The following is a 25,076-nucleotide window of genomic DNA, read 5'->3' as shown; positions in this document are numbered from 1 at the left end:
CTGCAACAATAGCAATTGTTGGAGTGTCAGTCCTAGAAGAAACACATTTTGCCTAAATAACACTGGTCAACAACAAATTTGTTGTCTGCGTTTTTTCAGCTGATTTAGGATAAATCTGATGCGCTGAATCCAAAAATCACATTGGTTTTGCTCAATCAGGTCAAGTTTTTGAGCTATAGCCACATGTCTTTTTTACGTTTTTGTTCACATGTACGCTTGTGTGGAGCATTTTAGAAGAAGTTGGTGGGGGTAAAATGCCTTGTCAAATAACTGTTTTGATTGGAAATGATTATTTTAATGACAAGAAGTATTCAGGTCCGATAGTTCTGGGTGATTATGTCGAAAAGGGATCAGTTTGAAGTCATAAAACCTCGAAATCTTCCATAAATTGGTCCAGCAAAGCATAAAGTTGGGGGATCAAAACTAAGTTAATGGGGCAGCCGCCCCACGAAGTATCCTAATCTTCAATCAGCACGTCGTCCTGTAGCTCATTGTGATGAAATTCCAGTGCCTATCTTCGGAGAACTTCCTGACATTAGTGACGAAGATGCCTCCAGTGTTGAAGGACATGAAGAAGAAGAAGTGGTTCTTGAAGATGATGCTCCACATCCATTTTCCCAAAAGGTGTTGAATGATCTAGTTCGCGACCTCAGCTTGTCAAAGGACTATGCCGAACTGTTGCCATCCAGATTGAAGGGAAAAACCTCCTCTCTGACAGTGCTCGCATCAGCTGCTTGCGCAACAGGCATCAAGAGTACCTCTGTTTTTTCTTGGAAGAGAAGGACTTGGTGTACTGTGCAGATATTGTGCAGCTTCGGCTCAAGCTTGGAGTGCCACAGTACGAACCCAAAGATTGGAGACTGTTCATTGACAGCAGCAAGCGATCACTAAAATGTGTTCTGCTACACAACGGCAACCAGTTTGCCTCTATACCCCTGGCTCACTCGAGTACACTGAAGGAGAACTATGAAGCGGTGAAGTATGTGCTGGAGAAAATTGGTTATGATCAGCATAAGTGGTTTATTTGTGTTGACCTGAAGATGGTGAACTTTTTGTTGGGACACAGTCTGGCTTCACCAAGTACCCATGTTTTCTGTGCATGTGGGATAGTAGAGACCGTGCTCAGCATTACACGAAGAAGGACTGGCCTGTGCGGGAGGAATTGGTGCCTTGCAAAGAAAGGAACGTCATCAATGACCCTCTGGTGGACAGAGACAGAATACTCTTCCCACTGCTGCACATCAAGTTCGGCTTAATCAAGCAGTTCACCAAGGCTCTGGACAAGGATGGTGACTGCTTCATTTACTTGTGCCAGGCTTTTCCAGGATTGACCATGGAGAAGTTGAAAGCTGGCATCTTTGACGGTCCTCAGATCCGTCAGCTCATCAGAGATCCAGAGTTCGGAAACTCAATGAACGAAGTGGAACTGGAAGCGTGGAAGGCATTTGTTCTGGTAGTGAAGAACTTTCTTGGCAACAATAAGGCCAGAAACTACGCAGAACTTGTCAACAACATGCTGACTGCTTTCAGAAACTTGGGCTGCAACATGAGCGTCAAGATGCACTACCTATTTTCACATATGGACCGGTTTCCTGAGAACCTGGGTTCAATCAGTGACGAGCAGGGGGAGAGATTCCATCAGGACATGAAAGAGATGGAGACCAGGTATCAGGGTCGCTGGGACGCAGTCATGATGGCTGACTACTGTTGGACTCTGAAGAGAGACCTCCATGCTGCTGAGCATTCCAGGAGTTCCAAGAAACAGAAGTTCAAGCCCTGAAGTTTGAAAAATGGTGAAGCAACATGCAATTTACGTGTACATACCTTTATCAATGCCCACCATTCAGTTTACAGAAAACCTGACCTGATGGAGAGAAACAGATGCCATTTCCTGATTCAGCAGTGCAAAAATACCCTAAATCAGTTGTAGAAATCTAGACAACATTCAAAAAGTAAAAAATTGTTGCCCAGTGTAATTTAATACTGTGTTTAGCAGGGTGGTATGGTTGTTTGGGGCTGCAGAGGGGAGCAGAATCTCAGCTTTCATTTCTGATTATGAAAAGCAAGTTCCTGGTCCTTTTCCACTCCCCCACCCTACCCCAGCACCGAGGAAGAGGGAAATAATACATTTTATTCTTCACCGAATGATTGGCGAAAATTAAATAATCGCATTTCCAAAACTCCCTTCCTCCCAGTTCAGTGATGGTGGGAAATTCTGCCTGAAGAAAAGACAGAGGGAATTTCCTCTTGAATCTCATTGCTGAGTGCTGTAGCTCTGAGATCTCAAGATAAAACCTTCTGTCTGTACTGATTTCTCCCACAGACTGGAAGATTAAGCTACAGGGGCTAGAAGACTATTTGCCCCAGCATGCTGGTGGCGCTGTGGTCTAAACCACTGAGCCTCTTGAGCTTGCCGATTGGAAGTTCGAATCCCCACAACGGAGTGAGTTCCCATTGCTCTGTCCCAGCTCCTGCCAACCTAGCAGTTCAAAAGCACACCAGCGCAAGTAGATAAATAGGTACCACTGCGGCAGGAAGGTAAATGGCGTCTCCATGCGCTGCTCTGGTTTCCATCACAGTGTCCCGTTGCGCCAGAAGTGGTTTAGTCATGCTGGCCACATGACCCAGAAAGCTGTCTGTGGACCAACACCACATTTAGTTGTTTGCACCTGTTTTAGATCTGCACACTGTCCCTAATCCAACAAGGGAATCCTTCCAAGGATCTACTTTGCTGGAATATAGCAAAATGATGTGTTCTACCTTCAAGCATGATTGTTACCCCCAGCTCCCCCCCCCACCCCACCCCCACATCAAAATGACTTTCATCACAGTTTCAGTTTTCATCTGAAGACTGGACAAAAAGAATAAGCTGTTTCTTTTAGAGCAGGAATTGAGTTGTCATTTTCTTGTTCATGCCTGGTGCTCAATGAACGGAAGAGTTTCTCTGAAGCATCTCCAAGGCTTTGTGTTCCTAATAAGGTTGTTCCTGACTTTTGATTTAAAAACAAAACAAAGAAAAACCAAAACATGTTTCTTTCTGGATATATTTCCCCCCTACCTCCAGGTTTACACCAATTTTTTTTAAAAAAATCCATAATTGGAAATAATTAAGGAAGAAAACCTCTCTCGACAATTTCTCCCCCTCCTTTTTTTCAGCCTCCGTAATTTGTTCATTGGTGGTAGCTTACTGTGTATAATCAGCAGCTCTGTTTCTCCATATAATCAACTCATTTCCTCCTCTGAAACAAGCTACCCAGCCACACGACAAACAGCATAATGAACAAAAACTGGGCCAGGAAGTGCAGCACTCTTGCAAGGCACTGTGAGATAACGAACTTTGCCATGCTGAAGTCATCTTTAGGAGAGTCTGAAGAATGGGCTGCCTTCAGAGAAATGTGTCCAATTCTGTGTGTGTGCTTATGGGTGTACTGGGGATGAATGCACCTGTCAGTTTCACTTTTTCATTTTCTCCATTCTTAAATTCAGCTCCCCACATCTATGAATCAATCTGCAATTATTCCCCCCCCCCCTTTTTAAGTCCTCATGAAAATTGTCAGCATTTTAAAATAAATTTTACCCAATACATGTTACGTTCTTTCAGGATACGTCCCGCGGCGACCCGGAAGTACCAGAAAGGGTTACTTCCGGGTTTCGCCGCTTGCACATGCGCAGACGTGCAAAATGACGTCACGCGCATGCGCAGACTCGGGTTGCGTTCTGCTCATGTTGCGAACGGGGCTCCGGAACGGATCCCGTTCGCAACCAGAGGTACCACTGTACTTCCGGAAGCATTTACTTCCAGAAAACTCCATATGGAAGCCGTGTGGCACGTTCAACTTCTGAAAAGCATTAAAAAACCGAAGCGGTTACTTCCGGGTTTTCGGCATTCGAAAACCGAAGCGTTCGACTTCTGAGATGTTCGAAAACCGAGATACCACTATATGTCTTAAGGGAAGAGGCTTTCCCCCCTTGTTTTTGGTGCATATAGAATACTTTTTATTTCCCTATTTATTTCCCCTTCTCTGTTCTCCCATATACTTTGTGTGTGTGTGCACCCCCCTAGCCAGAACTGCAGGATTTGTTTGTCCTTTACCTAGCCATGCAACATCAGCTGGAGTTGCAGCCAGGATGTGGGAAGGGGTGATGAAGAAGCCAGAGCAAAATGACTTCATCCCTTTGGGGATTTTATCCCCACCCCCTACCCCTCAAGGTTAAGACCATGCATAGGGTTTCCATTGCTGCAGTCTTACAGCCCCAACCAGGGTGGCTCAGCAAGTAAAGCTCCTTGGGTTCTGCCATGATTGCACTTACTTCCAAGTAAATGCACCTTGATAGGATCATCAGAACTTTACAGCCTGTTCCTTTCTGTTTTTGTTTTTTTTCTAGGGGAGTAAGTCTTCCTGGGTTCACCTGCTTACACACATCTCCCCATCCTTGCTCCCAGCAAGCAAGAGACATCGCTACAGTTAAAGGATACATTCTGGTCCAAGAAAAGCTCTCTTGGAGGGCCAATTGAGGGGTGTATCTGTATTCAGATGAGGGGTGATGATGATGATGATGATGATGATGATAATAATAATAATAATAATAATAATAATAATAATAATAATAAATTTATTTGTATCCCAGCCTCCCCGGGAGCGGCTAACGAGTAAAAATAGCACAGTGTATATAAAATCACACAATTAATTAAAATGCATTCTAAAATCAATTCAGAATCAAATTAATGGCAACCATTGGGTTAGAGTTCTATGAGGATGACCGAAGGAGAGAGGAGGTCAGACTGTGCTTTGGCCAAAGGCTTGGCGGAACAGCTCCATCTTGCAGGCCCTGTGGAAAGATGTCAAGTCCTGCAGGGCCCTAGTCTCTTGTGACAGAGCATTCCATCAGATCGGGTCCACGGCTGAAAAAGCCCTGGCTCTGGTCAAGGCCAGCCTAACCTCCCTGTGGCCCAGGATCCTCCAAGATGTTTTTATTTGAAGACCGTAAGGTCCTCCGTGGGACATACCAGGAGAGGCGGTCCCGTAGGTACAAGGGTCCTAGGCCGTATAGGGCGTTAAAGGTTAAAACCAGCACCTTAAACCTGATCCTGTACTCCACCGGGAGCCAGTGCCGCTGGTATAGCACTGGGTGAGTGTGATCCCGTGGCAAGGACCCCGCAAGCAGTCTCGCCACGGCATTCTGCACCTGCTGCACCTGCTTATTGTGTTAGTGCTTCTGCCCCTAGAAAATGTAGTGACAGAGGCATTTTGCACAGCTAAATAGTTTATTTTTCCATTGATGTATATATTAAAGACATGAATCTCCCCTTGACCTTTCACTCCATCAATAGATTCCAACCATTTGCATTATTTGTTGAGCTGTTTACTAACCTTGTTTTCTCATGGCTCACCATTGCAAAAATGCCCATGTCCCACAGACGGATGAAAGTTTCATTTGGACGCTGTTTATAATAACCTCCTCAAAGTGCATCATTTTATTTTCCGCTTCAAATGAAATGCTGATGCTCTTGCTTTGCCTTTTGCAGAAACACAGTTTTGATTTTTTTTTGCCCCCCCCCCTCCTCCTCCCCATCTTGCTGAAAATAGAACTGTTGGGAAATCAGCTTTTTAAAATGGTTGTCTAATAGTCTCTGCCTTTTGAATTTATTTTGTTTCTGGTGATCAAGTTTACGTTTTAGTGTTGCCTGAAGTGTTTCATTCATAAAGAGTGATTGAGAAAATAATTATAACAGGCTGCCTCTTTGACAGTGTTGGAAAACACGGTGACTGTGCTTAGAATGATCAGAATTACAGTGACGGTGTAGAAATTGTTGCTTGATACTTGGGGCGGAAGGGAGGGGAGTGCACATGGATTGAGGAGGCAGTCAGGAACTGAATTTATCTCCCCAGGAGCTGATAATGTGAGGGGTGCTGGGACCCTGTGGCAGAACGGGGTGGGTGCCTGGGGCTCAGAGACAGCAACTGTGCAAATACCAGCAAAGGTGGTATTTACTCTGATATTGCAGCTTTATTGTGTATTGTGCATTTTATGTGGGTGAGGTGCTGCCCTAACCTCCTGGCCTAGATGTTGCTGGCAGCTCTCCTCCTGATCAGTGTGTGTATATTTGCACATGTGTGGAACAAATGCTATCAGGAAGGGATTTCCATTTATTTATTTATTTATTTATTTATTTATAATAATTTTTATTAATTTTAACATATAAATTATAATACATACCACAAAACTTCACCACTTATACAATCTTTTTTTGGGGGGGGAGGTCTTCCATCAGCACCTCTGATGATCCACTTTTTTATCACTTCTTATGCATTTATTAAATTCATATTGCCTTTAATTATCCCAACTAACCATCCTCCCCTTTATCCATTTTTGCAATAGTTCCAATAATTCACCTCACAAAACTTCTTGCAAACCTACAAACGTAATCTGATCATCACAATTACTTTTCAAATAGTCTGTAAATTTACACCAGTCTTCTGTGAATTTCTGGCCCCGCAGATTTCGAATCCTTCCTGTTAGTTTGTCTAGTTCTGCATAGTCCATTAATTTCATCCTCCATTCTTCTTTCGTTGGTAATTCTTCTTGCTTCCATTTTTGTGCCAATAATATTCATCAGGAAGGGATTTCCGTTGGACAACACATCCAGAACGGCTGGTTGATGTGCCAGTTCTAGCTTGTGCTTAAGCTCGCTTCCCTCTCCTCCCTCCCCATCATTTTTCCTCATGTGCTGTGCAATTTTTAGATTGCGAGCCTGAGACCAGGGCCTTATTTTAGGACTGATTTTTGTAAGCTGCCCTAACAGCCTTTTTGGCTAAACCAGCACTGCAAAATGTGACAACAGAACCAGGTCTTTCCTGATTCTTGCCCATCCTAGATGTAAGATAGGCATAATTCAGGGGAGGAGAACCTTTTTGGCCTGCGGTCCACATTCCCTTCTGGGCAAGCTGCTCAGGGCCACATGTTAGCAGTGAGGGGGGCCAGAGGCAAAAGTTACCAACACTATTAATTTCAAAACACCCCTCTCTCCTCCACCCAGGCAAGCGAAATACATTATCACAGTTGAAGGTCACATCCACTCAGGCAAAAACACTTAGGTGTGAAGCAGTTTCTGTTGAAGTCAGAGTAGCGAAACCACAGCTAAGGTGCTCAAATCATATATATGACTGACACACTTCTTTGGAAATTAAACCAATGTCCAGACTTCAGTCTTCAAAAACTTTACTTGCAGAAACTTATAGATGAATTAAAACATATTTACAGTCACATGCTCATCCAAGTATGGGTTTACAGTCTCTTCTTCTAACTTCCATGCGACGGTCACCTCCAGGCTTGACTACTGTAATTCGCTCTACGCGGGGCTGCCCTTGAAGCTGTCCCAGAAACTCCAGCGGGTGCAGAATGCTGCAGCGAGGCTCCTCACGGGGTTTCTGCAATGGGAGCATATTCAACCAGTGCTTTTCCAGCTGCACTGGCTCCCAGTGGGGTACAGGGTCAGATTTAAGGTGCTAGTTTTGACCTTTAAAGCCCTTCACGGCCTAGGACCCTTGTACCTACGGGACCGCCTCTCCTGGTATGCCCCACGGAGAGCCTCAAGGTCCATAAATAGCAACACCCTAGAGGTCCCGGGCCCTAAGGAAGTTAGATTAGCCTCAACCAGAGCCAGGGCCTTTTCAACACTGGCTCCGGCCTGGTGGAACGCTCTGTCTCATGAGACCAGGGCCCTGTGGGATCTGACTTCTTTCCACAGGGCCTGTAAGACAGAGTTGCTCCACCTGGCCTTTGGCTTAGAATCAGTTTGAGTCCCTCCCCCTCTTTATTTTTTCCTTTCTCCTCTTGTGAAGAGGCTGCATCCTAATGTTTTAATGTTGTATTTTAATCTTTTTTTAAAAATTGTATTTTAATCAACTTGTTTTTATTATTGGTTGTTAGCCGCCCTGAGCCTGGTCTTGGCTGGGGAGGGTGGGTTATAAATAAAAAATTATTATTATTATTATTATTATTATTATTATTCCAAACAACAGTATTTTCCCCTCTTTCTAGAGCTCAGCCCTCAGTTTCTATATCTCAGTTAGGCCATGCCTTGCAGGTGCTATGAGAGACTTCCATTTTTACCTTCTCCTGCAACCTTGCTCTCTTTATTTCAAACAGAGATGAAGCACTCCAACACTCTATTCAACTTAGCAGTGTTCACAGTGGATTATAAAACACAGTCATCTTGCTTCACATAAAACAGGGTCTCTCCTTCACTAAATACCTCCCATGGGACCAATGGTAGCCAATCACATGAGAACTACCAGAGAACTCTCTAGAATTCAGTTACCAACCCGTTAAATTAAAACACATCATAATGCATACAAGCATTTACAATTTCAGTGAATTAAATTACTTTACTTAACAGTGCCAATGTGGGGTGGTGCCTGGGGAGGCTTCCAAGGGCCAGGTAGTGAGGTCTTGAGAGCCACATTCAACTACCAAGGCTGAGGTTCCCCATCCCTGATATATAAATAAATTAGAAGAGGAATCCTCATTAGCATAAATTCCTTGTTTGCATGAGACAATGAATAGCCTTTGTTTCCTCTGCCTGAATGCATTATCAGTGTTAGGAAGCATGTACCCCTTTTTTGTAACAGTTTTCCAATTCATGTAGTTTGGAGAATGTTAAGCAGTCGAGTCTGATGCTGCTCAGATGGAATCTGCTTCCATGATTTCCTTAGGACCTTTGCCAATGTGTTGATTAATATGTCAAACAAAATATTCTGAATGAAATGGTGCCTCTCGGAGTGTGAAATACATCAGTGCAAATGGCAAAGAGCAGCAGAAGTTGCAGAGGAATGTCCATATTACTTATTTGTTGCAACGGATAGCTCCATGCAAGCGCTGCGATTCTGAGCCAGTGTTCAGCAATCTATGGAGCAGGAAACTCCTGAACTGAACAGGCTATGAGACAGGTCAGGCACTGCCTGTATACCTGGTCCCTCCCTATCTTTGATTCTGCACATTTGATGCCTCACTGTCGGAGGCAGGAGCAGATTCCACTGGCAAAGGGTTGTGTCCAGGGTGACATCAGGTGACTTTATTCATTACATTGATATGTGGTTTTCCAGCTAAAGTGACATGGAGTGGTTCTTTTTTCTTTTGCAGCAAAAGGAAGAGAGAAAGAGTCTTGTGGCTTCTTAACGTTGTGATTTTTAAATGGATTGTGCAACTTGCGCTATCTTGCACTACAAATCCACTTCCGGGCTAGGGAGGAGGTGGGGTTGCGGGCTTCACACCCCTCCCCACACTCGCGGGGGGCTGGCTCCAGCCCCACGCGATAGCAGGGAATCCTCGGCCATGTCATACCCCATCCCAGCCAATCGGCGGGCGCGGGGGACGTGGCCTCGCCTATTTAGGTCTGGCGCAGCTGAGGACCACCCTCTTTCCCGCACCACAGCTGACCCGGTTTTCCCTCCCCTCCCACCCTTTAGGCTAGGTTCTCTGACATTGCTATGAACCTCGGTTGGTCGCTGTCAAGGGGCCTGGTAGGAATTTTTCCAACTGGTAGATTGGCTCCAGCCATTTGGTTTTCACCTACCTCATAGCACACCGTCACAACTCCATGGTATGGGTGGTAGGCATTGGTGGGGGTACAGTCTATTGTTATGCAGATGAAGGGGGAGAAGGAGCGCCATCACCTTCTCCCAAATAAAGGGTAGTCCGGTAAATGATTCCGGGGGGCGTGGCCCTGTCCTAAGCCTATGGAGGTGTGGGCCCGCGGCACGCCCCCACGCAGTGACCCCGGGGAGGTCCTAGTTGATGTGCCTCAGCAGGACTCCTCCCACTGGTGGTTAACCCTCACTGACCAGGCCGGTTAGTAGTAGGACCAATGCCTAAGCCAATACTGCTCAATTCCTATAATCAATAAAGTTGTGGCCTAATTTGACCCATTAACTCGAATTCTTGTTTCCTATGTCTTTATTCTATGGGGGAGGCGGGAACTCGCCACGCAACAAAAGCAGAACCCCCAAAAAAGAATCCTCCCAGAGCACTTATGTTCAGGAAAGCTGCAGAATTATAGCAGGAAGCTATGGGATATGGACTGGCAGAAAACGAAGCGCTATGTCTGCCCTCAAAGCTCTGCAGGCTCAAGCAGTATTGAACGCAGAATTGCATACGACCGACTCAACACCACCAGGAGCACAAATCATCTTGAATGCACAATAAAAATGCATCTGGAGGGGCTCGTAATGTAACCTGCCCTGGGACTGCATGGTGAAGGGCTGGCTATAAATGCATGTAGAACAAATAAATCCATCAACACAGAAGTCTCAGGTTTCTATTCCATGTTCCTGACCTCGGCCACACACACACCTCCATTAAGGCAACCCAGAGACTTGATCACAGTTCAGTGACATATTCCAGCCCAGGCAAAAGCACTTCGGAAGGGCACAGAGCAGGCAGGTAAGGGGTGTGGCTTGTGGGTAGACCAAGGGCCAGATAGTGAAGCATTGAGGGCCACACTGCTGAAGAGTCCAGAGGTCATCTTGGCTGTGAGTTCTGGAAGACCTTTCAGGCTTTTTTCCCACCTGGCCAGGAAGGGCAGGACCCTAGTTACAAAAGCTGAGGCTGCTAAACAGACTCTAGAGCTGAGGTATGAGGTTTTCAGGGGGGTAATGTTGCTGTCTTGATATTAATTTTTTGTATTTTTATTTTAGATCTTCTTGTGATCTATGTGGAAATAGTCTAATTTGGTTGTGTACCTTTTGTTGCTGTTATTGTTGTTGTTTTGAATACTTCTGTTATGTTACAGTTATGCACCATATTTTTCGCTCTATAAGACGCACATTTTTCCCTCCAAAAATTAAGGGGAAATGTGTTTGCCTCTCATGGAGCGAATGCAGACTCCTTGGCTTCAGCGATAGCAACACAAAGCCTCCGAAGTGCAGTGGGAGCGCTCCCGCCGCGCTCCGGAGGCTTTGGGTTGCCTTCACTGAAGCCTGGAAGTGTGCACCGACCCCTCTCACTCTCCAGGCTTCAAAGATAGCCGTCTGAAGCCTCTGGAGGCTTTGGGTTCCTTTCGCTGAAGGGTAGGTGCCCCTTCAGCTAAGCGGGAGGAGAAATGGAAGGGGCTCTGTTTCTCCTGCTGCTTCTCTGAAGGGGTGCTGTGCAGAGAGGGGGAGAATTTTTTTTCTTGTTCTCCCCCTCCAAAACAAGGTGCTTCCTATGGTCGGGTGTGTCCTATAGAGCGAAAAATACGGTATTTTTTCATGCTGTAAGCCACCTTGAGCATGGTTTGAACTATGGAACGGTGGCATACAAATAAAATGATGTATGTATGCATGGAAATGCCAACTCAGGTCACTAAAACCAGCCTGTATCCAGCTGTCTTACTCAGTCTTTCTTGTATCTTGAGGAACAATCTGATCCTCTCCCAAGTAAACGTGCCCAGCACTGCGGCAGAGCTGTGCAGCATTAGCTGGCATGCCCCATTCTCATTATTTAAATCCGAAAGGCAGCTTGGATTTGATCATGATTGCAGCTCTCACATTTGAGCGTCCCATTGCTCAAGCTTAGCTTGTGCAAACGTAATTGAAAAACTAACCTTGCATCCAAAAACATACACACTTGCCAGCAGCCGATCTCGAATTCTATACGTGATTTGAAATAACAACCAACATTTGGATTCTGCACTGTAAAGAATGAATGTGTGCAGTCAAGAAGGAATTAATTTCAGATATTGCTGAGGAATACAAAGGGGAGTGGGGTGGGCTCAGTGCATTTTGCCAAAGCAAGAACACACAGCACTTGACCACCTCTTAATTATTTTAAGACAAGTAAGGGAGAAATCACCACCCCACTCCTTGCCCTTTGTAAGGGGTTGTGTAGGAAAGTGAATCCCCTTTACTTCCCCCTAGAACTATTTGTCTGCAATTTGGCGACTTGATCCATCCTGGAGGGGCTCCTTTGTCTGCTAATTTCATCCACTTTGGCCAAAAGGAAAAATCTTATAGCCATGTTTACACACACACACCCCATTATACTGAATTGGAAACACAGTTTCATTTCAGAATACAAATACACAAATCAAAGTGAAGAGAGCACAGAGCAACTCGGAAACAGACCAGGTTTTTAAAAACACACTTATACAGACCAACGATTAAACTGGGGTCCTATGCATACTGTCAGGGGACTGCCATCAGTGCCGGAGGGAGAGAGCAAAATCCAGAGGGATTCCGGAGAGCGTCCCGGGATTTGGAGAGGCAGCCCATCTTCTGGGGAAGAGAATCAGCGTAGCACCAGTGGAGAAGGGGGGCAGATGGGGGAAGCGGCGAGGCGGTCCCATGACTCCTTGCCGGGGACCAGCGGGGAGAGTAGAACTCCTCCGCTGCCTACGCCCTCCTTGCGCAGAAGGCTTTCACGCAGAGAAAGTAGGAGGAGACTAGGCGTCAAAGAGCTTCTTTGCTGGAAGAAGTTTAAGAAACGCCCACTGATGGATTCTGCCAGCGATTGAGACAGCCACGGGTGAGTGGCTGTCCGGACAGAAAAGGTTCACTCAGGCAATCCAGCCAGGTGTTTGCACCGGCTTACGCACGAGCAACCCCTAGAACCATTACACATACCCTTAGCATATTCCCTTTTCATCTAAGAATATAAGAAATGTCTTGCTGGATCAGGTCCAATGGCCAACCAAATGTCAGCTCGAAGCCAAAATGCAGGATCTGAGCGCAACAGCACTCTCCCCACTTGTGATTCCCAGCACCTGGTGCTCAGGGCCAGAGGTAGAACATACCCCTTCCTCTCGGAAGCAAGAAGAATTACCAACGATGGAAGAATGGAGGGTGAAATTAATGGACTATGCAGAACTCGACAAATTAACAGGAAGGATCCGAAACCGGCGGGACCAGAAGTTTACCGAAGACTGGAGTAAATTTACTGACTATCTGAAGAGTATTTGTGATGACCAGACGACGTTTGTAGGTTTGCAAGAAGTTCTGTGAGGAGTATTAATAGAAATATTGTTAAAATGGAAAAGGAGAGAAGATAGGTTACGAGAAATAAAGGCAGTATTAAGTTAGGAAATGCATAAGAAGTTATGTAAGACGGAGGATTATCAGAGGTGCTAATAAGATTGTATCTGTGATAATTTTGTGTGGTATATTTTATAATTTTGTATGTCAAAAACTAATTATATATATATATATATATATATATATATATATATATATATATATATATAAAGAACATACCCCTTCCTCTCAGAATTAGACCAAGGAATTTTGTTTGATGCAGAACAACATCAGTGCATGGGAGATGAAAGCCTAGAATGGTTAGATGTTGTTAGCTTCTCCCTGTTTTTGCAGGGAGACAGTTTTGCACAGAAATGTAACGTTCCCTCTTCACCGTTGCATCCGGCTGCCAGGCCAGTAGCATCTGGTGTGTGAAAGAGTTGCTAAGAAAATGTACTAATGCCAGTTATGTTGCTTTGCAGCAGCCTTTCCAGCACTCAGATCACTGCTAAGGACCCGCGCTTGCCATTCCCTTCCGAAATATTACTGTGCATAGATATATAACAATTTCTGCAAAGAAACAGTAGCCCAAGTCTTGGGTGCCAGGCAATTATCTTTGCAGCTTAGTACAACTTGCTACTGTCCAGAAACATGTCACAGGCTGAGCTATTCCCTCACTAATAGAAAAGCCGTTAAAAATGTCCTTTGGACAGCTGAAAGAGAAAAAACAGCTGGGAAATACAGACAACTGGTCTCTTGGTTTCTGAAATTGAATTTAAACCGATGCCTTCAGATGCATACAGCTATAGTAATGTGGCTATGTAAAGCTCAACAAGAACGTGCATTTTAGTGCATGCTATCTGAGCCACTAACTGTTCCCATGCTCCAAAAATATTGGCACATAAACAGTCAAAGGGCTGTGATGTGCAACCTGGTCCATCCATCTATACTGAAGATCTGTTCATGAAATAAGCTCCAAACATGCATTGCATTAGAGAAACGAGCTGCTAAAACTACACACAGAAATGCGTTTATTGGGGGGGGGGGGGAATCATGTTAAAATGCTGATGGATCTTTATGACTTCTTTAAATCCACAAATTCCTGCAAAATGTAGAGAACTGAATTGAAGACTGGGGAAATGAGAAATTCAGAGAATTGAAATGGACAGATCCTTCCATCCCTAGATGCTACAATGATGTGAATTTCAGAGCAAAAGGCCTATCCCACCCCAATAATAATAATAATAATAATAATAATAATAATAATAATAATAATAACAGACAGGAAACACTGCCAAGAGACCTCTGAAAAGCCAAATAGTCAATAGACCAAGTTCTCTGAATGTGAGTGGATCATCTGTATATTACAACTACTTTATTAATGACTTGGTTTTAGTAGTGCTAAGTCATGAATCACAGAGGGAGCCTCTTTAGTGAGCATATATAACAATTCTTGAGGAGTCCAAAAACTACGATTCTGGGTATATTAGAAACAGAAACAGAAAATGTAGACATACAATTAATGGCCAGTTTACTAACAGGAGGAATGTGTCATCCAAAGCTGGAAAGAAAAAAGAATTCTCTCTTTAAAAGAATGGCTGCAGAAGATAAGGGAAATTGCTGTAATGACTAAGTTAGCATACCAGAGATGAACATTAAGCAGCCAGCATGAAGATATATTTACAGAAATATGGGCTTTCTTTATTAACTTCTGGGGTAATAAAATTAGTGACAATATAACCCCACTTAATTCCTGCCTACCCATATAGCTTTGGGTTCCATCTATTCATCATCTTCAAAACTTATTTTTCTCTTCCATTGATAAAGGCATGTTCTGCAATGTATTTATCTTTGATAGAATCTCAGTTTATAATGAAAATAGTAGTGTTAGCCCTTTATTACTTTTTTTTTATAGAGGAGGGGTAAAAATAATGTCTGTGGTGAAGCAATGCAATATCTGAATCTGCACATGTGGAAAACCAGAAGCTATTTCTGAGCCTAAGAAGGAAGAAAATGAAACTTTTCTTCATTCTGATAGGACCAGAGTTAGGATGGGTAAATCTGCATATTTCAGTTTCTCTCATTTTCTATTTTTTCCATCCTTAAGCTCAGTTCTCTAAATTTTAATATTGGTTTGCATTTTTTTTTTAAAAAATCCCCAAGAAAATTCAACAGTCTTTTAATTTGTATTTCCCTAATACAGTACACACATTTTTAAATGCAATTTATACTAATGTGCAAATTTTTACAAAGCACTTTCCCCTAATGTAATGCATTTTGTATTTTATTTTCACTAATATTATCATTTGTAGGCACGCTTTACCCTTGTACCCTAGGGATGCGGGTGGCGCTGTGGGTTAAACCACAGAGCCTAGGAGTTGCCAATCAGAAGGTTGGTGGTTTGAATCCCCGAGACAGGGTGAGCTCCCATTGCTCGGTCCCTGCTCCTGCCCACCTGGCAGTTCGAAAGCACGTCAAAGTACAAGTAGATAAATAGGTACTGCTCCGACAGGAAGGTAAACGGCATTTCCATGCGCTGCTTTGATTCACCAGAAGCGGCTTAGTCATGCTGGCCACATGACCCGGAAGCTGTACGCCGGCTCCCTTGGCCAATAAAGCGAGATGAGCGCCGCAACCCCAGAGTTGGCCATGACTGGACCTAATGGTCAGGGATCCCTTTACCTTTACCTTTTTACCCTTGTATATTATTTTTTGTAAATATATTACCTGGCTGGAGAACTATATTGCAAAATAAAGCAAAGGGTCCATTTTGAAGGTTGGCTATATTTCAGTTCACCTGCTGTTTTGGAAAGTCTGGATAAGGTAAATTTGCCTTGCAATGTGAATTGAATCAAATTTAAGAGAACTGAATTTAAGATTGGGGAAAATGCAAACCCAAGAGAAACCTAAATTGACCAATTGACCAATTGGTCAAAAATGGTCAAAGGCCTGGAAACGATGCCTTATGAGGAACGGCTAAGGGAGCTGGGCATGTTTAGCCTGGAGAAGAGGAGGTTAAGGGGTGATATGATAGCCATGTTCAAATATATAAAAGGATGTCACATAGAGGAGGGAGAAAGGTTGTTTTCTGCTGCTCCAGAGAAGTGGACACGGAGCAATGGATCCAAACTACAAGAAAGAAGATTCCACCTAAACATTAGGAAGAACTTCCTGACAGTAAGAGCTGTTCGACAGTGGAATTTGCTGCCAAGGAGTGTGGTGGAGTCTCCTTCTTTGGAGGTCTTTAAGCAGAGGCTTGACAACCATATGTCAGGAGTGCTCTGATGGTGTTTCCTGCTTGGCAGGGGGTTGGACTCGATGGCCCTTGTGGTCTCTTCCAACTCTATGATTCTATGATTCTAATTCTGTGCACATAGCCCAGTGCTGTCTGCCCTGATTTGGCAGTGTCTTTGAACCCTGACCCCCAAGATCGTTTTGGTTGGAGATATTAGAGACTGAACCTCTCCAAAAGTTCATGCCATCTATTACTGAACTTTGTGCACTATTCCACCTCCTGTTTGGGAAATGAAAAGAGAAATTAATCTCAACCGTTGAGATATTTGTCACTCATCACCATCAGTAACATCAATGTAACTGTTTACAAGGCTTTCCGTCTCAACACCTGCTGCCTTCTGGAATGTTTGCTTCATGTCGTCCCTGAGCAACCTTCATGCAAATCAACACACGGAGAGTTTGCTTCCCCTTCGTGGTGTGCAGTGATAATTCACTTATGCAAAGCAAGTTGGAAGGAACCAAAGCATTTTTACGGGAGCAGATATTCAAAGGTAGAAGGTAGAATCTCCTTTTCAAACTTGCCTGGCTCCTTTGCTTGAGTTTGATTATTGTACCAGGCGAAGATGTTTTGCTCCCTGCAGCACTCTGCAGTACTGAGCCAAGTCATTCCATTGCAGTAGGTAGAAAATCCCATTGGCATATCTCCCCTTCCCTGACAGAAAAAAATAATAATACAGTATTTTGCAGCCCTTCCAAGCCACCCAGAATTGGCTGTTTGAAATGGTGCCCTCACTCAGCCTTAATAGTAGAGCCACCCCATCTGTTACCTTGGCTTGGCCCAGATCCTTCTAAAATTGAAAGGCATTTCAAGTCCTCCTCCCCACAAAGTGTGTTCTCCATAAGAGAGAGCACGTGTTGCGGTTGGGGATACAAGCCACCCCATTGTTGCTGGGCAGATTTTGGAGAAGAACCCAGGCAGCGAAATGGTTAAATTGGGTCGCTGGGGAGAATTGAATGTTGCCAAATTTAGAGGTGGGGTCAGAGGTTTTAAATGTTGGACGCCCAACTTTGGGCGTCCTCTTGGCTGTTTGCACCGGATCACCCGCCCACCCTCCCTGTAAAGGGGGGGGGGTTGTTTTGCTTGACCTTGCTATGCCTGTCATGGGGTCGTCTGCCTTAGTGCAGGGGCCTGGTAGGAATTTTGCCATTTGGCTGATTGGCTGGTGCCATTTGGTTTTTGCCTACTGCGTAGCAAATCGTCACAACTTGTAAAGTTGGCGGTTAGGCATTGGTTAAAATTGGTTGGTGGAGGGGTAAGTGCCTACCCCTCCAATGGTGGTGCGGAAAGGGAATTCCATTAAAGGAATCTAGGGGCTTGCCATTCTTCTCATCCTTGTCCCTGGCATCGGACTTGGGCCGTGCAAGCCCCACAGGAACATGCGGGTGAGAAGTGAGGGACTGATGCCCAGCTTCATTTCTCACCCAATAATTGTTTCCCACGCTGGCTTCCGCTGGAATCCGGAAGTCAGTTCTGTCCCTGGGGCAAGGACAGATAGTCATAACCAATGCCTAAGCAACCACTCACATTTTTGTATTTGAATAAAGTTGTGGCCAAAATTATGCCAAAAACCTTAAACAAAAATCGATGTGTGATGTGTGAATTATTTTGGGGGGTGGCATGGGAACCTCAACACGCAACACTTTATGTCATGGAAATTCTGCTCCATATTGATCCAGAGTAGATAATAATAATAATAATAATAATAATAATAATAATAATAATAATAATTTATTTGTACCCCACCCATCTGGCTGGGTTTCCCCAGCCACTTTGGGCAGCTTCCAACAAAGATTAAAAATACATTAAAATTAAAATGTATAGTGTAATGGTTCTAGGGGTTGCTCGTGCGTAAATCGGCACCACACCTGGCTGGGTTGCCTGAGTGAACCTTTTCTGTCCGGACAGCCACTCGCCCGTGGCTGTCTCAATCGCTGGCACAATCCGTCAGTGGGCGTTTCTTAAACTTCTTCCAGCAAAGAAGTTATTTGACGCCTAGTCTCCGCCTACTATCCCTGCGTGGAAGCCTTCTGCGCAGGGAGGGTGTGGGCAGCGGAGGACCCGTGCTCTCCCCGCTGGTCCCCGGCGAGGAGTCATGGAGCCACCTCGCCGATTCCCCCATCTGCCCCCCTTCTCCACTGGTGCTACGCTGATTTCCTTCCCCAGAAGATGTGCTGCTTCTCTCCCTCCCAGGACGCTCTCCGGAATCCCTCTGGAGCCCTCCCTCTCCCCCTGGCTCCGATGGCAGTTCCCTGACATATAGTTAGCAGAGTAAAAACTTAAGCACGTTGCAGGATTCCCCCCAAAATAGACCAGATGCAATTGTATTTCATCCAGCAGAGCGTTACTGCTACTGAAGGCAAATGAGCATGATGGTCACAAATCTAATACATTCAGGATTGACACTGTCCATAAGAAATCCAGTTGCAGCAGACTTAACTTAAACTTACAATAACTTATAACCAGACTAAACCTTAACACGAAGCATACCATGTACAGAACACCACACCAGAAGGAAGAGAGATAGAAAGAGAAAGTGAAACCTAGGCTCCTTCTGGCCTTATTATTATTGTCAACATGACTTTGACAGAAGAGATAACAGAACCAGTTTAAGCCAGCTGTACTCAGCTTCTCTGAAGGTAGAACCCAAACATCATGAACCTTCTGCTTGCTTCTTGCACACGGAGAAACTTCCAGAACCCTCTTGAATGAATTAGAATAGGAAAAATCTCTACGAATCAGATCAATACTTTCTGCACCAGAAATGCAGAAATACAAACTGACACTTTATGCCCCTTCCATAAACATCCCTTGAGAGCTCCACGGCAGCTCTAGCAAAAGAACGGAAAGTCTGTTGCCCCAGGTGGGTGCCATTCAGCTTTCTGGGAACCACATGCCAGTGGAACAAAAGTGAGGGGAACAAAAAATGTAAATTTTACCTGTACACAGCTATTTTCTACACATAAAGTGTTTTATCCTCCATCCAGGCAAGCATAGGGCATTGCCACGGTTCTAAGACATATTCCATCCTGTAGAAAAACATGCAAGGAGGTTGCAAACCTAACAAGAATGTGGGAAGAGTCCCAAGACCATTGGAGAGTCACATTTGGACTCAGACCCCAGCCCTGCATTGAGGGCAAGCCAAGCTGTGCTTTGCTCCTCCACAGTGTCCTTCAATTTAATCAGCCTTGTTGAGAAGACCTTCCAAGTACATCTGAAGGCAGCCCTGTTTGGGGAAGCTTTTAATATTTAATAAACTATTGTATTTTAATATTCTGTTGGGAGCTGCCCAGAGTAGCTGGAGAAAGCCAGCCAGATGGGCGGGGTATAAATAAAATTATTATTATTATCATCATCATCATCATCATCATCATCATCATCACGTCCCACATAAATTGATGGGCTCTGACTTGTGGATAGCCTGACTTTGACACACTGAAGTTTCTTAGGCTAGCCTTACTTGCACTAGGCCCCATCCACTTAAGGCAGTATCATACCACTTTAAACAGTCATGGATTCCCCCAGTGAATCCTGGGAAGTGTAGTTTGTTAAGGGTGCTGAGAGATGTCAGGAGACCCCTATTACCCTCTTGGAGCTTCAGTTCTCAGAGTAGCTTATCAATCAAACTTCCTTCCCAGGGAACTCTGGGAAATAGAGCTCCGTGAGCGGTACAATACTGCTTCAAATATATACTGCCTTACTTTTGATTATGGAAGTTTGTTTAACATGTCCTCATGCTGACTAGTGTTGCTAAGCAACACTGAGAGTAACATATGTGCTGGCTGGAGTCTCCTTTGCTAGTTTACAGGGGCTGCTTTTCGCTCCCGAACTTTTGCCAGCTAGATGAAAGGTTCCTACAGGATATTGATGTGTCGTCAAGGTGTGCATTGCAAATGGCACTCAGATCAGAGGCTCAACTGAACGAGCCCCGGGACTACAATGCATGCTAAATCATAAGTTGGGACTTTAATGCTACTCCTAATCTGAGGCTGTGGAACTGTTTGGTTCTACATCCATTTCCTCTCTGTCACAACTGCAGGGGTGTTTACTTCAGTGCCAGCCAGACTGAAAACCTATTTAAAGACATCAAAGAAGGAAGAGTAGCATCTTGGCTAAAAAAAATGTCCTCTGCGTTATGAATGACATGTCACCTAAATAGGCTACAAAACATCTTCTCTCTCTCTCTCTCTCTCTCTCTCTCTCTCTCTCTCTCTCACACACACACACACACACACACACTTCACTCTTTTAGTGTTGGTGCACAACTCAGTGACCAGCAACAATGAAAAACTAAGGGTTGGGTAGTAGGCCATATCTGAGTTTCTTTCCAAAGCCCTGAACATCTCAGGGCGAGGTTACCTGAAGGTCTACCCTAGGAGCCAACTCCTAGGGGCTGAGGTCCCTTTGCCCCCCCCCAATAAATGGGCAGTGCCATTCAAATGGTGTGTGTTTGACATGTCTTGTGATTGATTATGTGGTGCGGGGCTTAACTGGGTCCCACCAAGATTTTATTCAAGTTGGCACCCGTGCTGCCTGCCCCAGTATAGACACCTATAGTTACTTAGATCATCTCATGGTACTGCACCCTACAGAATATCATAGGGTGGTGACTGTGGCGATCACACAGGGTCCCCGGACGTTTCACTGTCTATTGATCCCTGTGCCACCACTTTATTTCTCACTGCCACCACCCAGGCCCTACCTGGTACAATACTGAGTCCAGTCAGAGTTAAATTGGAACATAAACTTCTGTTTATTTATTGCAGTTCAACAAGCGTGTGGTTTCATAAACGGTATCGGTCAATTACAATCATGGGGTGCCTATCCAGACCTATAACTTCCACTACCTGCTCTCACTCACTAAATCACCTCTCGGATATTTACTTGTCTTTCTAGCTCCTAACTGTTCCTGACTCAGCTTATTTCTCTACACTAACTCAATCTCCCCACAGACTCTATCCCAATTCACTTCCACTCCAACCAACCACCCAGCTCCCAACGAACTCCTTCCTTTGCCACTCCCATAGCTGGTTTTATAGTCCCTCTGACTCCACCCCCCTGGGTTCTGATTGGGTAACTTGTTTCACCTCCAGAACTCTCATATGTTAACGTCACAGTGACCTCCAAAAAGGACATTTTCTGCAACTGCCTCTGTACTGTGGAATGCCGTTTTCTCTGCCATACATGAAGCAGCAATGATCAGTTGCACCAAACACCTTGTAAAGAAATATATTTTTGCAAGGCTTTCCCTGACCAATAAGATTGAACCCAGTTTTTGTACCTTTGCATCCCCTGAAATCCTGTTTTCATATGATCTTTTACCATTATTTCACTGGTTTTATTTTTTTAATCTTACAATTTATTTTTGTTTAGTGGTACAGCCCTTAAGAGATTTTTAAAAGACCAAGTGCTTTGAAATACGAATAAATAAAGTAGGGCTGTAGGGTTTTCGTCAGATTAAACTCATTAAAATGAATGGATATGACTAAGGTGCATTAATTTCAGAGGGTCTACTCTGAGTACAACATAATTGGATGTGATCCATGGTCTTACATCCCTGATCATTTCAAATCAGGAAGCAGTGAGGCCTGGAGGCATTCAGCAAGGTCAGGTCCAAAAGTGACAAACGAGTCTGAAGGACCAAAAACTTCCAAGATGGACAAGAAGCAGAGAGACCAGAGGCAGATAATGTGGTCCAATACAGGCAGAAGGATAGCTTCCTAGAGATGGCATCTATATAGCTATACAAAGTGGGGCAGCCAACTCTAGGGCACTTCTTATATAGGGCCAGCTATTGGCTCCTCAGATCACCTGATAGATTTGGACTGGCCAACTTTAGTCTTTCCTTCTGCCACTTTCAGGGTGCTGCTGTGGACCACCGAAGGCCCAACCAGACAGGACAAGTGGTACAGGGAAGATGGGGACCAAGTGCAGTTAGACCTACAGCAGCAGCAACTGAAGCTTCCAGGAAGAGGTTCTCGCCCATTATTGCCTTCCCCAGCATTTCCCCCTTTGCTGCTGTTAGTCTCTCCTGGAGTAGAGAAGAGGAGCTGGTTGTAAGCTATCTATCCTGGTGAGAAGACCCTCTTTCCCCACAAACTGTGTTTTTAAGCCAGACTTCCAAGCCTCTTTGGAGTGCAATATGAGCTGAACCAGCAGATGGGACTTTATAGTCTGTTAACTCTCTTTATGATTTGTACTTATGTATTTAAGTCGAGATTCTTTCCTTTTCGTAATGTCAAATTTGCTCTATTTTGTATTGGCTAAACCATTGATCTTTTCGGTCTTGATTTTATACCGGGCACAATCTTGACAGGCTTTGGGCTTCTAATAACCATACAAATGGTTTCTTTTCCTTTGTTTTGTTAAGCAGAGAGCCTGTTGGTTGGCATCAGTAGCAGCTAGTGGGATGGCGTGACCGGAGGATCAGTGGCGTAGCGTGGGGGTGCAGGGGGGGCCGGCCGCACTGGGCGCAACATCTGGGGGGGCGCGCTCACACTTGCAGCTCTCTGCCCCTACCTGGCTCACTCACTCTCTCTCACTGCAGTGCTGGCTGTGTGAATCCGATCCGAGCCGCTGGGTCGCCGCCCACTGTGGAGGGGGTGGGTGCCAGGCGTGCGGTGCGGAGAGAGGGACTATCTGGGGGAGGGACAGTGCAGCGGCCGCCCAGCGCAGCGCTGAGCGCGGGAGAGAACCACACCAGACCAGACCAGGCAGCAGCAAGAAGAAGCTGGCAGTGGCGGCAGGTTAGGGGTTAGGGGGCGCAAATTACTTGCCTTGCCCCGGGTGCTGACAACCCACGCTACGCCGCTGTGGAGGATCATGGCTCTTATGCCTCCCCCCCACAGCCATTCGCTGGCACTTAACGGGGGAAGAGGAGAAGGGTGACAAAGTGGGAAGCTTGACTTGGTGTGGCAGGTGGCAAAGCGTGTTCTCCGTGAAATGAGAGCACATGTTGCGGTGGGGTCCACCGAGCCATCCCTCTGTTGCCAGGCAGGGTTGAATATGCTGACCTGGGGCAATGATTGGATGGCTGGGTTGCTGGAGCAAATTGCATGTTGCAATGTGGTGGGTGGGATCGAAGGTTTTAAATAATGGGGCACTCAGCTTATTGCTTTCTCTTTCACTGAGTGCATCGGATCACCCGCCCGCCCTGAGTTCAGGGTGTTTTGGTTGACCTTGCTATGCCTGTCATGGGGTCGTGTGCCATTGGGGCAGGGGCCTGGTAGGAATTTTGTCCATATGGCTGATTGGCTGAGCCATTTGGTTTTGCCTACTGCGTAGCAAATCATCACAACTTGTAAGATTGCGGTTAGGCATTGGTTATAAATTGGTTGGAGGAGGGGTAAGGATGGGCTGGGCCTGCCCCTCCAATGCTGGTGCGGAAGGGAATTCCGTTAAAGGAATCCAAGGGCTTGCCATGATTTCGTCCAAATCCCTGAAATGGGGCTAGGGCTGGCAAGCCCTAGGGAGCATGTGGGTGAGTGGTGAGGGCCTGTGACTCAGCTCCATTGCTCCCCCATATTGTTTTCCCTTCACTGGCTTCCGAGGGAGTTCTGTCCCAGGCAGGGGAACAGATAGTCTTAACCAATGCCTATGCAACCACTCACAGGTATGTATTTTAATAAAGTTGTGGCCAAAATTATGCCAAAAACCTTAAACAAAAATTATGTGTGAGTTGTGAGTTATTTTGAGGGGTGGCTTGGGGACCTCAACACGCAAGAGAGCCAGTCCAACACACCCACCACAATATGCTGTACCAGGCCAAGCTCCCCATGTCACAACCCACCTCTCTCCCTCTCAGCTAGCACCAGTGACGCACCGTGTTGGGAAACTGGGAGAGCAACAGTGCCCCACCCGGTGCTACCCCACCGACTGCTACTGGTTGCAAGAAGGGGAGTGGGTGGCACTGTGGTCTAAACCACTAAGCCTCTTGGGTTCGCTGATCAGAAGGTCACAAAGTACAGAATTAAAAACCCACTTAAAGGTAAAGGTAAAGGGTAAAGGGACCCCTGACCATTAGGTCCAGTTGTGACCGACTCTGGTGTTGCGGCGCTTATCTCACTTTATTGGCCGAGGGAGCCGGCGTACAGCTTCCGGGTCATGTGGCTGACATGACTAAGCCGCTTCTGGTGAACCAAAGCAGTGCACGGAAACGCCGTTTACCTTCCCACTGGAGCGGTACCTATTTTTCTATTTGCACTTTGATGTGCTTTTGAACTGCTAGGTTGGCAGGAGATGGGACCGAACAACGGGAGCTCACCCCGTTGCGGGGTTTCGAACCACCGACCTTCTGATCGGCAAGCCCTAGGCTCTGTGGTTTAACCCACAGCGCCACCCGCATCCCTAAAAACCCACATACATTACTGGAAGTGGCATGAACAAATGGGACTGGGGACAATTCTTTTGCAAGCATGTGTACATTAGCCAAATTGCATAGAAAACTATATTAGGAAAAAAATAGCTTTAAAATGCAGATGACTTTTGAGGAAGACTTTAAAAAGAAATCACGATGTGGAAGTGTTGAGAACTGAACTTAAGAAACTGGGAGAAACAGAAAGTGTCAGATTTGCCAATTCATGCAGGTAACATCCCTTCGCTTTTGAAGTATTTTAATTTACTTGTTTCAGCATTGAGAGTGATTTGTGAGTCAATTGCAATCCAGGTGGATGGATCATTTGGAGGGGGGGGGCTAAAATTTCCTCACAGTTCCTACAGATGTTTGACCCCAGCAAGACCGTATAAATTTACTTTAGCTGAAATTCAGTGGCAACTCGACAGATGTGTAAAAACCC

Source organism: Podarcis pityusensis (assembly GCF_964106645.2).
Source record: "Podarcis pityusensis genome assembly, chromosome: 14".
Taxonomy (NCBI): domain Eukaryota; kingdom Metazoa; phylum Chordata; class Lepidosauria; order Squamata; family Lacertidae; genus Podarcis; species Podarcis pityusensis.
This window is presented reverse-complemented; position numbering follows the sequence as displayed.